Raw genomic sequence first — 12,731 nt, forward strand, 5'->3', positions numbered from 1 at the left:
CTTGTTGCAGTGATACTAGGCAATTTGACATTGTTAGTAAACAAAAGGTACTAAAGACAGATGCAATTTGACAATGGTAGTAAACAATAGGTACTAAAGACTGATGCCTTTCAGTGCGTCATTAAATATTCATAATATGCTTTGGTTTACAACATTTTTGTGGTAATGTGCTCTCAATTTGTAGTAATACTTGAAATTGATAGCACTTAAACCTTGTAATGTAGGTTTGATAGTTCATGTACAGGCAAAATTGGTTGTTTCTTTGCTAAGTTCAGTGTATTCATTGGCTAGCTATGCTAGCTCTTGATATAAATCCCCCCTTCCAAGTCTGTTCATCATCTTAATAGTAATATTCTTGTTTTTCTTAGCATTTTTTCAACTTTTCAATATTATCTTCTATGTAGTCTGAATTTGAAAGAATTATTGCACTGAGTCACAATACTAAAGGTTACTAATTTTTGATATCCGCTATGCAGGTGATTCCTTGGATGCAAATTGAGTGCTAAACCTGTTTTTTCTGAATTGGTGGCTCAATAATCTCAGCATGGTTACATAAAGGCTAGCACTGACGGGCTACCATAGTCAAGCCACTTGAGATCGATGAAGAATATGATCTTGAAGCAAACACATTTTTTTTCCTCTTTTCTTAGTGTGGAAATTATATATTCTACTAGGGGTAAAATTGGTCTTGTAATCAAAGTCTATATTTCAATAGAACTCTTGTTATCTTGTTATTTGTCCTTGTAATCAAAGTATACATTTCAATGGAATTTGTACTCTTTTGGAACAAATTTTTTATTTTATTTTTTTATGTGTTTGTTTTAATATTGCATTTGTCACTAAATTGGTTATTCAATCATTAGCTATCTATTGATTTTGATGAAAAAAAGTTTCAAGAAAAGTCTCTTATCATCCTTTTTATGAAATCAAAGCTACCATAATTGGCTAATGGCTTAGTAACATTTCAAAAGATAACTCATAAAAATCATTATAAATATTGAAATTTCAAGAAAAGAAGAATTGCATTTTATTACATTCTCTTTGGTTTGTACTATACATCATTGTAATGGTTTTTGTATACATAAACGAGGACACTCAAGTGTCAAAATTGGATAAGACAACATAATACTCAAGCAAGTCTTTTTTGGCCCAATACATGTTTCAAAGTAAAAAGAAGTTCACTCATATCAAGTCTAAAACTTTAAAAAAACTGAAAATTAGTCTTGCTAACATCAAGATATCAATCCATAATGAATGCTTCAAAACCTTTTCTGGCAATATAGCTTGGCTGGATTTCTATGCTCTATCATCCTGCAATGTTGAAAAACAAATTTCAATCAATACAGTAACATCTTAGAAGACCAATCTTCAATTTACTTGCAAAAATCTTATATGATTCATTGGTTTCAAGTGAAATAGACCAACTATTTGACTAGAACTTGAAACATAATTGCCATGTGTAAGCACTGTTCTAATGCCCCACACAACTGACAACCCAAACCTTTTGAAATCAGAACAGCCCTTATTTAATGCTTGGCTAAAAACATATTGCAAATACCATGACAAAGGCAACCCAATAGAAGAAAAACTACATCTACCATAATTCAATAATTTATCTATAATTTATTGCAATTAGAGCAAAAGTTAGCCTAGCTGCTGTATACTTGAACAGATGCACCCCATCGGGTAGTTGCAACTTGAACCAACCAAGTGATGTAAGAATACTGCCAACTCATGCTCAAATTTGTAGTGGCACCTAAAGCAACTAAGACAATGCATATCTCTGCAGTATTAACATCTGAAGAACTAAGGAGGCAATATTAACCTGATAAATTCTAATATTAGATAGAAAAATATTCTATTTGCCAACAAATGGAATTTTCACAAACTTCACAATATCAAGTATTTGAACAGGAAGAAACAGTCTTGTTTATGCGCACATCCTTGGCAAAATCAAGACAAAGTATGACACTTGCACATATATGAAGCCTTCCTCATTAGATTGAATTTGGGTGTTATTAGGAGTTAGTAGAAATGATAGAACTATTAACAAATTAATCGGTGAAATTACTCAGAAGACAAGTTTTCAAAGGAAAACCAAGAACCCAAAAACTAAAATTACAGCGGTCTTCTCTTGAAGAAACTATGAGAGCAACACGTAGAAAATTTAAAAAAAAAAAAATTCTAATTGGTATTACTTGGCTCAGTGACATCAACTACGGACTAAAATTCTTAATTTTTTCCATCCTAACCCACACCATCAAATAGAAAAACCAACAAGTGAAACTTAAACAAAAATAAATAAATAAAAAACCTAACCCATAATAGGGTAAAACAATATACCCATCAACAATTTCTTGGCTCTTAGTACAAATCAACACCATGAAAATGAAGAAATTAAAAAAAAAAAAAAATCACAACTTCATAAAAAAACAAGACCCAGATTAAAAGAACCAATAAATCTCACAGCCAAAAGACCCACCATCTAATTTCAATCCCCAAACTTAGAACCAACTAAAATAAATAAAAGAAAAATTGCAATATCAAAATTTTTTTTTTTTTTTTCGTGTTCCCAATATTTATGAAAAGTCAGAGAGAGAACTTACTGGGAGTGATTGTGCCGGGGATGCAGTTTGGAGATGCTAGGCAGTGGAGCTGACGAAGGTGTAGCAGAAGTTGATAGATTGTTGGGGGAGAGAAAGACCGCAATGGTGGCTGGTGGGTGGCGCAATGGGGACTGGTTTGAGACTTGGTCTATGCGATGATGGTGGTTTGGTGCGAGAGTGGTAGCGGTAGCAACAACAATGGGATTTTTAAAAAATTTTGAAATTTAGAGAGGAGTAGAGAACAGAGGAGTGGATTGAGCAGTGAAGAGTTGCAGAGAGAGATATGAACAGGAAAAAAAAAAAAAAAGAATGAATAAGAGTGAATTTTTAAATTTTGTTTTCTAAGTCATGCGGATTGATGACGTGGAGTTGTTTTAGAGACATTAGATTGAATGGAAGGCTAGGATTTGAGGTATTGCACGGGATTTTAGGGTATTGCAAGGAATATGAATCCATGTACGGACTTGCTATATAGTCTGATTGACCTGATAAAGTAGTAAGAGAATGTGGGCAATTGCAATTTTAATATTAGTATGGTAAAGACACCCGAACAAAGCACGCCATTATTAATTAATAAATTGTTTGTAGAATGAAAACTTGAGGGAAATATCACTGAGGAATCATCCAACTGATGGCCGATGATTGACTTTCAGGTAGCGAAAAATACAAGGAGTTTGGCCAGTTGGCAGTGCAGATTCAGCAGAATGAATACTCTATATTTGTGGGTCGGTACAACTTTGTACCCCCTCATAAAACCGTTATTTTAAAAATAGATTGAGATCTATACTTATTTTGTTAATATTGATGCATGTATCAAGATTCAAGAATTCATTAACCATATTAATATAACACTAATTATTGTTGCACACTTTGAGTTATACACTACCATACATCAGGGCCAACCCTAAACATTTTGAGGCCTAAGGCGAGAACTAAAGATTGGATCTTTTTTATACCTATTGTAGGGACTCAATTTGGAAGGACCCTCTGAATTTAGAAGGGATGTAATCCTGTAGGCCCCAAAACAATAAATTTGTAGAGAGCGGGTTGAAGAAATTGGCACTTACAGGCAAATGGAACTTCGTCGTGGATTCATTGCCATTGAAGGCTAAGTGCTTGGATCCTTTACTACAATTGCTCCTCGGCATTTGTCCGAGGAGCTTGGCCCTCTCGCCCCCCCCCCCCCTTTTAGGAGAGGTTCTATACATTATATACCCTTCACCCAACTAATCCTAGCCCTACATCTGTTGATCGATCAGGACATTACTCAGGGGCCTGTCCTATTAGCCGCCTTCCCATTCCCTTCGTGGGTCGCGGCGACCAAGGCGGCACTGGTGCGGAGTCCTTTCCTCATTAATGCGGCCAGGGCGGTAGTCAGGTGCATTAAATGCGGAGGTGACAGTCTGTCATGAGCTTGTCCCTCCTCTAGGTTTCCATGGCTGACGTGTGGTACTTCCTCTTTGTTCATGGAGTAGTCAGGAAGGTTCCCTTAAGTGTGTTGCTGGCTGTCCGAAGGTATCGGACACCTGAGGACAGGGTCGTCCTCGGCGAGGCCTGCTGGGCTCCTAGGCCTCTCGTTTTTCTTCTCAGATCTTGGGTGCCTCCTCGGCTCGGGCCTTCGGCCCTAGAACGAAGTGGGCTGGGCCGTAAGACTTGCTGGCCCCACAATAGCCCCTCAGAATCTTGCTGTCCGCATCCTCGGGCGGAGAGGAGGATTTTGATGTCCTCGGGCCTGCGATGCGTCCCATAGAGATTGGCCTTCTGTTAGTACTGGAGTCTTTTCAACTGCCCCAGACGTGTTAATGGCGCCTTGAAGCGCGCAATGCGCCCTCCATTAAATCCAGGTGGCTCTGTGCTCCCCACGTTCAGCAGGAGGATGGCAATCCAACGGTGGGGATTCGCTCAACATTTATGGGCGGGAAAACCCGCACGGCTTTTTGATTTGGGGTATAAATACCCTCTCGAAAAGTCGGTTCCTTTGTTTACTCGCAACTAAGAGCTCTTGCGCATACATCCTGAGCCCAGCCAACTTTCCACCTTCATCTCTAGCATAAAAAGCCCGTCCGAGGAGCTTCTCCTCATTTCTGTAAGTTTCTCTATCTCTTTTTGAGTTCTCTTCTTCTCTATTCTTTCCTCTCTTTCATTTGCTTTTTTAGGCGTCATTTGGGGATGGGTAGATTTAAGAAATACGTCTATACTGAGGAGGCGATGGAGAAATTCATCGCCGATTAGAAGATACCTAGCAACGCGGGCTTGAGGTATTGTGAGGAGGGGGAGTGGCACCTTCGGAGGCAGGAGAGTGAGGTGGTGATTCCTATCGTTGCCTTCGTCGAAGGTGGCATGAGAATACCCATGGGACAGGTGATGAAGGGCTACTTGGCGTACTTTCGGCTAGCCCCCACCCAGTGTGCCATCAACGTCTTCAGGATTCTGGGTTGTGTGGACGCCCTGAAATGGGGCTGAGGTTGACCCACCACGACGTAAACTAGTGTTACAACCTCCAGTGCCTGAAGGGCAAATCGTACTACTTGAAGACCAGGGATGACAGGGTCCGGCTTATCCAGTGCCTCCCTGAGTCCAGCAAGGGGCTGAACAAGGATTTCCTCATCGTGTCTGGAGAGTGGCACGATGGCCTTCACTGCCCAACGACGGAGGGGACCCCAGGTGGGGCAGTGGGAAAATGGGGGGATGGTTCTAGGACCTTAATCAGTTTCATTTTTTACTTCGTCCATTTTTTTTTTGCACCGTTTGGTTACTAATGTGAATGTGTTTTCTTTTGCAGAAAGCGCTGAGGGCGGAGGTTTTCGTGAACGAGGCCGACAATCAAGTTAGGGCCGCTCACCAGATCTTGGGATACGACCCGACTCAAAAATCATTTGCGGCGCCGAAATACGTGATCAGAGCGAAGGACCCTCGGCTTCGGAAAATAACCGTGACCGAGGACGGGTTACAGTTCCCCGACGAGCCCTCCACATCAGAAGGCGTAGCACCTGCGGGTCCCTCCTCCTCCCCTAGATTCTCAGAGGCCGCCGAAGAAGGCCCAAAGAGGGAAGAGGAAGTTGTGGATTTTGGCCCTGCCGAGGACGAGTTTGACGTGTTTGAACAAGTTCAACAGTCCGAGGACCCTCCAAGAGACTTGGGTGACCCTCTTCTGACAGAAGCAGATTTCCTAACGTCTAAGCCCCCTCCTCGACGCGAGATGGGTTACAAGAAGAGGCCCCAATCCAGCCTGTTGGATCTGATCGAAGGCCAACCGGGGAAGTCCAAGCCAAAGCTTTCTCCTCCTCCTCCCAAGACTCACTCTGCCCAGGGCAGGTCGGCCCTCACGCAGTCAAGGCCTCCTCCTTCTCCGCCTCAAACAAGTCTGCCTTCTAGGCACGAGCCCTCTGATCTTAAGCAGAAAAGGGATAAGGGCAAAAAGCCGGTTAAGGAAAAGCCTGGGTCCCCCCGGGAGGAGGGCGATACTCGGCGGCCGTCCAAACAGTTGAAGATAGGCTCCCGTGGCCAGGATAAACAGGTTGACGCCCAGCCCGAGGCTCAGGCCTGGCTTCCTGCCCCAATGCTCCATGGGGGGCCTCTGAGGGAAGACTCCTCCCTCAGGGATTTCAAGGAGGGCGAAGGCGCGTACGTGGCCGACGCGCTGGAGAGGTGCCTGCTACTACCAGCTGACATGGCGAAGCTGGGGACTATGAGGAGTAGAGAGGTCTTCCTCTGCCTCAAGCGGTATTTGGGAATGGTAAGTCCCTCAACACTTATGATTTTTTTCTAGTTTTAGTTTTTCTTCCCCTTTTCTGAGCTCGGCTGATCGTGTACTCATTTTGTTTGGCAGGCCGTTCAGGCCACTTACAGGCTGGAGGACGCGGGCCGTGACCAGGGGAAAGCCATGGACGTGGAGCGTGAGAAACGCTTGGAGGCCACTCGGACCCTTAAACACTCCGAGGATGATCTTGCCAAGCCCTGGGAGGAGCTGAGGGCGATGAGCAGTGCTCGGGACAACGCCCTATCAGGCCTCGCTGGTTTCCAGAAGCAGGCCGAAGATCAGTCAAAGCGCTTGGGCGAGGCAGATGAGCAGCTGAAGATTGCAAAGGAGCTGCTTGCTGATCTGCCAAAGAAGGTGGCTGCTGCCGAGGAGGACAAGAGGGTGGCCGAGTGGGCCAGGGATGAGGCCGTGAGGGCCAAGTTTGAGGCTGACCAAGGTAGGGAAGAGGCCCTGGCCACTAAGCAGGAAGCCCAGGAGGAGGCCTATGCTGCGGGGATGGCTGAGACAGAAGCAGCCTTTAAGGCTCAAGTCCCCGGGCTGTGCAGGCGCTACTCTGCTGAGGTTTGGAGGGAGGCCCTCAGGCAGGCTGGGGTTGAGGCCTCGTCTGACTTATGGAAGGAGGAGAGTGTGTAATACCCCCTGCCATCCGCGAGGCTATTCCAGCTGGCACTGAGGCCGGAGAGGCTGCAGAGGAAGCCGGTGCTACCATGGGTGAGGACGCCTCAATCGCTGAACCCACGGGTGAGCTTGTCCCAAGAAATGACCCTCCCGGGGTAGCTGAACCAGGTGAGGGCCCCATTGAGGAGGCGCCCCAAGAGGTTGCGAAGTCGTCCTCTAAAGCTGAGGTTCCCTCTGCTGAGGAGGCAGCCGTTCCTGCTAAGCCTTTGCAGGCCGTCTCTTTTGGCCGAAGCTCAGAAGGCCCTGAAGTTGCCATGGACCAGCCCCCTACTGAGGGAGGAAAATAAGCAGAGAGGGCAGGCCCCTCGGCGCCCTTGTCTCTCTTGTCCTTTGCATCTTTCTTTTTTCCTTTTCTTTTTTTTTTTGGATTGTAATGTGACGTTCATCATGTAACCTTTATGAATTTATTGCAATGTGATTTTTATTTCTCTTTCCAATTGTTCTGGCTGTTTGTACATCTGCGTGTTATTCGTTTTCTCTTCCTTTTTTTGCATGATTTTATCATCAATTGTACTTCGGCCAATCACGGCAGCGATTGTAATAATGTGAAGGCGCGTATGCATAGGCAAGCCTTTTATGTCTCTAAGACCAGGTAAGACCCTTGCTTTCCCAACATTCTAACACTTAGAATCTTCTGAAGTAGTTAGTTTCCCCGTAGGCCTGAGTCCTAGAACCATGCAGTGCCTTGGTTCTGTCTAACGCTTGGGATCATCTGAAGCGGTTAGTTTCCCCACAAGCCTGAGTCCGAGGACCATGCAGTGCCTTGGTTCTGTCTAACGCTTGGAATCCTCTGAAGCAGTTAGTTTCCCCATGGGCCTGAGTCCGAGGACCATGCAGTGCCTTGATTCTGTCTAACACTTGGTCTTCTGAAGCAGTTAGTTTCCCCATGGGCCTGAGTCCGAGGACCATGCAGTGCCTTGGTTCTGTCTAACACTTGGTCTTCTGAAGCAGTTAGTTTCCCCATAGGCCTGAGTCCGAGGACCATGCAGTGCCTTGGTTCTGTCTAACACTTGGTCTTCTAAAGCAGTTAGTTTCCCCATGGGCCTGAGTCCGAGGACCATGCAGTGCCTTGGTTCTGTCTAACACTTGGTCTTCTGAAGCAGTTAGTTTCCCCATGGGCCTGAGTCCGAGAACCATGCAGTGCCTTGGTTCTGTCTAACACTTGGTCTTCTGAAGTAGTTAGTAGTGCCTTGGTTCTGTCTAACACTTGGTCTTCTGAAGCAGTTAGTTTCCCCATGGGCCTGAGTTCGAGGACCATGCAGTGCCTTGGTTTTGTCTAACACTTGGTCTTCTAAAGCAGTTAGTTTCCCCATGGGCCTGAGTCCGAGGACCATGCAGTGCCTTGGTTCTGTCTAACACTTGGTCTTCTGAAGTAGTTAGTTTCCCCATAGGCCTGAGTCCGAGGACCATGCAGTGCCTTGGTTCTGTCTTGGTGAAGGAGGTTATCCTCAGCGTTGGCCATACTAGCCTTGGCGCGACAATAGCCCCGGCCCTTCAGTGCCTCGGGCGAGGCTGGTCTGTGACTCTTAAGCCTACACGTGGCAGTGACGTTGTTCTCAGTTCAAGTTTCCGTAGTCGTCAGTTACGAGGCGCCCCTTGACGGTTCGCGTTCCGCGTATGACGTTTCAACACATGAGGCATGCTTCCATTAATGTTCTCTTAGAATGATGCGCATCGAATGGCTGATAGGCGCTTTGGAACTTGGTCAGGATTAATGTCACCGATAATCCACCTTTCGAATTCTGCGTAGTTCCGTTCCTATCAATCTTTACCGCCTATTTAAGGCCACGTAGGAGAAGTGACCTCCCACTCTTCATGAAACCTCCAATACCCCAGGAAACATGTCCTCCAAACTCTCAGAGCCCCTTCAATGACCCCGCCAAAAGTTGTGATAAGAGTTTGGAGAAATGGGACAGCATCGGATGGGAGCGAGGGTGCGTAGGCCCTAGATCCTCCTCCCTCGACGGAGAGCAGCCGTAGTAATGGCTTGCATCAGACCTCCGGTGCGGCCGAATCCGTGCGTCATCCTGATGGTGCCCCGCACAGCGGCCAAGTAGGAGTTCTCCGTAGTACATAACGCTCTTCCCTGGGGCGCTGCCGCGCCGGTGGAGGCGTGCAAGGATACGTCATCTCTGGTGCCCGAGTGTTGCCGTCTCCAACGGCCAACCACCGTGGGGCTGGAAGAGAATCAAGGGAACAACATGAGGAAGGGCCGTCTAGCGCCTTTGCATCTGCTCCTCTCTTCGCGCCAGCGCCACCGCACCGGTTTGGGCATTGTTGGTAGCCTTGAAGCAAGCCGGCCTCAGCCCCCTTCCCTTTAGTTAGCTTTAAAATAGGCCCGTCTGGGCCTTTGTTTGTAAAGTTGGCTTTAAAACAAGCCTGTCTAAGCCTTTGTTTGTATGTTGTAACTGTTTTTCATAATAAAATACCGATATTTTTCTTCTTTCTTTTGAATCTTTCACTTTTCTGCAATGGCGTTTTTTTTTTGTTTTATTTTTTTTTTTAAACGCATTCTTGAGAGCTTTCCGTCGACTGATTGTCCGTTGCGCCTGCTAGTACACAAATTCTCCCCACAGACGGCGCCAATTGTAGGGATTCAATTTGGAATGACCCTTTGAATTTAGAAGGGATGTAATCCTGTAGGCCCCAAAACAATAAATTTGTAGAGAGCGGGTTGAAGAAATTGGCACTTACAGGCAAACGGAACTTCGTCGTGGATTCATTGCCATTGAAGGCTAAGTGCCTAGATCCTTTACTACAATTGCTCCTCGGCATTTGTCCGAGGAGCTTGGCCTTCTCGGCCCCCCCTTTCAGGAGGGGTTCTATACATTATATACCCTTCACCCAACTAATCCTAGCCCTACATCTGTTGATCGATCAGGACATTACTCAGGGGCCTGTCCTATCAGCCGCCTTCCCATTCCCTTCGTGGGTCGCGGCGACCAAGGCGGCACTGGTGCGGAGTCCTTTCCTCATTAATGCGGCCATGGCGGTAGTCAGGTGCATTAAATGCGGAGGTGACAGTCTGTCATGAGTTTGTCCCTCCTCTAGGTTTCCATGGCTGACGTGTGGTACTTCCTCTTTGCTCTTGGAGTAGTCAGGAAGGTTCCCTTAAGTGTGTTGCTGGCTGTCCGAAGGTATCGGATGCCCGAGGACAGGGTCGTCCTCGGCGAGGCCTGCTGGGCTCCTGGGCCTCTTGTTTTCCTTCTCGGATCTTGGGTGCCTCCTCGGCTCGGGCCTTCGAACGAAGTGGGCTGGGCCGTAAGACTTGCTAGCCCCACACCTATATATTAATTAAATTAATGTTTATTTAATATTTTTATATTATAATATATTTTATTTAAAATCTATTTTTCTTGCCTTTTGATATGCAAATTGACTAATTAAATTTTTGTATTCAAGTTCTTCTAACGTCTCTTTTTCAATCAATAATATAGCTAATCCACTTAATCTTTATTGGGACATTGTCGATCTTAGATATAATTTTATTAATTTTAATTTTGAAAAACTTCTTTCTGCAGAAGCTACTGTAACAGGTATTGTTAGTAAAATCCTATAAGCAATGCGTGTATTTGAGACTCATTATTTCTTGCTCATTTGTGATATTTCCATCTAAATTTTGTGTTATATTTTGTTTATTACTAGTAACAAATTTATTCATTGGTCCTTTTTGAGACTCAATTAATTAATTAATTTTTTTTTTTAAGTTTTTCATATCCAGATGCACATTTTCCAGTAGACATTTCTAATCAAACAATATATTTATAAAGACTAAAATAAAAAATAACTTTCAAGTGTAAAACAAATGAGAAATAGAGTCTGATTTATATAAAAAGTATTGTTGTAGTTTCAACGAACAATAACAAGATTTTAGCAATCTTAACCTGCATAAATAAAGACTTATTCAATATATTACCACTAACTAAAATATATATATATATATATAGACCCACCCACAAAAAAAAAAACACAAAACAAATCCTATCTATAACCCAAAAAAAAGAAAAAAAAAAAGGCTGAATCTTATTACAAAAACGGTTGAATCTTAATATCTTTACAAAACCAGGCTTTATAAAAAAAAGCAAAAGAAAAAAAAAAAACTTGAAGGCCCAAAACCAGGGCCCAATCTCAGATTCTCAATCTTATTACAAGTGAAGTCAAAAGTGCCCAAACCCCAAATATTTGTACCTGAAGTGAACAACTGGTGAGCACTGAGCAATTGACTGTTGAGGGAGGCGGAGAGCAGATTCAAAGAAAGAATGAGAGAGGGCCTGAGAGGCGGACTGGCGGAGAAACTGAGAGCTTGAGCAATTGAGAGAGGCGGTCCAGGCTTGCTTCAATTGCTTGAGCAGATGAGAAGTGAACAGTGGAGTGGAGAGAATCAGAGAGAATGAGAGACAAAGAGAGGCAAAGAGTAGAGAGAAAGGTAAAATTTTTAGGGTTTGAATTGTTTTATTTGTTTTGATTTGTGTTTGTTTTGTGGTCAATCTCTTAGACCGGATTTGTAGTTTATCTAAATGATTTTTGGTTTGTCTAGAGGATAACAATGTTTAACCGGATTTTTGGGATTTTTTTTTTCATTTAACAATATTTTTTAAACATTTTCATTAGTTATCAAGTTTGCAAAGTAAATAACAAAAAGTAAATAACAAAATAGCATCTCGAGACTCTAAAACTCGAGTTTAATGTGGAACTTCAGTTTCTAACCCTCGAGATTCTAACCATCCACCTGGTTAAGACTCGAGTTCCTTCATAATCCAGATCTTCTTCTTCCTCAGATCCAGTCAAATCCAGTTTTGTTGGCATCACCCTTCCGTCTCAATCCCTCTCCCCGACAAACTTGACGACCTCTCCCTCTTCAACCGCGCTGCCTCTCTCTCCAACCCCTCCAACACATTCTCCCACCTCTCCTCCAAAAACCCCAAACTCAAAGATCGCTTTCCTCTTCCTCACCAACTCCGACCTCCACTTCGCCCCTCTCTAGCAGCAGTTTTTCCAAAATGCCCTTTCCAAAAACCTCTACAACGCCTACATCCACGCCGATCCTTCCGTCAACGTCACCTGCCCTAAGGGCACCGTCTTCAAATTCCGCTTCATTCTGGCCAAAAAAACCTACCGCGGCTCGCCAACGCTCATCTCCGCGACGACCTGTTTGCTCGCCACTGCCATCATCGATGATCTGGCCAATGCGTTCTTCACCGTGCTGTCTCAGTACTGCGTCCTCCATCTTCTTCAGATCCAGTTTTCTCTTTTGATCTGGATCTTCTTTTCCTTCTCTTCTTCTCCTTTTCTCCATCTCCACCTTCAAATCTGCATCTATGGAACTCGAGTCTCTCAAACTCGAGTTCTACATGGCTAAATTGCTCCACGGCAGCAGCAGAACTCGAGTTTGAGAGCCTCGATTTTTGTCATTGATCTCGAGTTTTTAAAACTCGAGATGCTAGTTTCCAAAATCCTTACAAACAAGCGTTAACTTATTATATTCTTTCTCCCTACTGCGCTATCCTGCAAATTCCCTCGGATTTTTGGCAACTCTATATGCAAGGCAGGGTGGTCATAGGACCACCTTGACTTGGAAAAAAATGTATATATATACTTGCCAAAAAAATATTATATGATAAACCAACCTATTGTAACGATCCTAATAAAAATTTTGAATACCTTGACTTGAGAATTATAAAAATTTG

General features: G+C 44.2%; 1 long non-coding RNA gene across 1 annotated transcript; it reads right to left on the reverse strand.

Moving 5' to 3' along the window:
- Positions 1–1,003: 1,003 nt before the first annotated feature.
- LOC136067252 (uncharacterized) lies at positions 1,004–10,984 on the reverse strand. Its single transcript, XR_010628742.1, has 2 exons — positions 2,607–10,984; positions 1,004–1,311 (listed from the first exon to the last, which is right to left on the reverse strand). It is a non-coding gene; the product is annotated as an uncharacterized LOC136067252 (long non-coding RNA).
- Between the last annotated feature and the right edge of the window lie 1,747 nt (positions 10,985–12,731).

The sequence above is a fragment of the Quercus suber genome, unplaced genomic scaffold (genome assembly GCF_002906115.3).
Source record: "Quercus suber isolate HL8 unplaced genomic scaffold, Cork oak 2.0 scaffold_65, whole genome shotgun sequence".
Lineage (NCBI taxonomy): Eukaryota > Viridiplantae > Streptophyta > Magnoliopsida > Fagales > Fagaceae > Quercus > Quercus suber.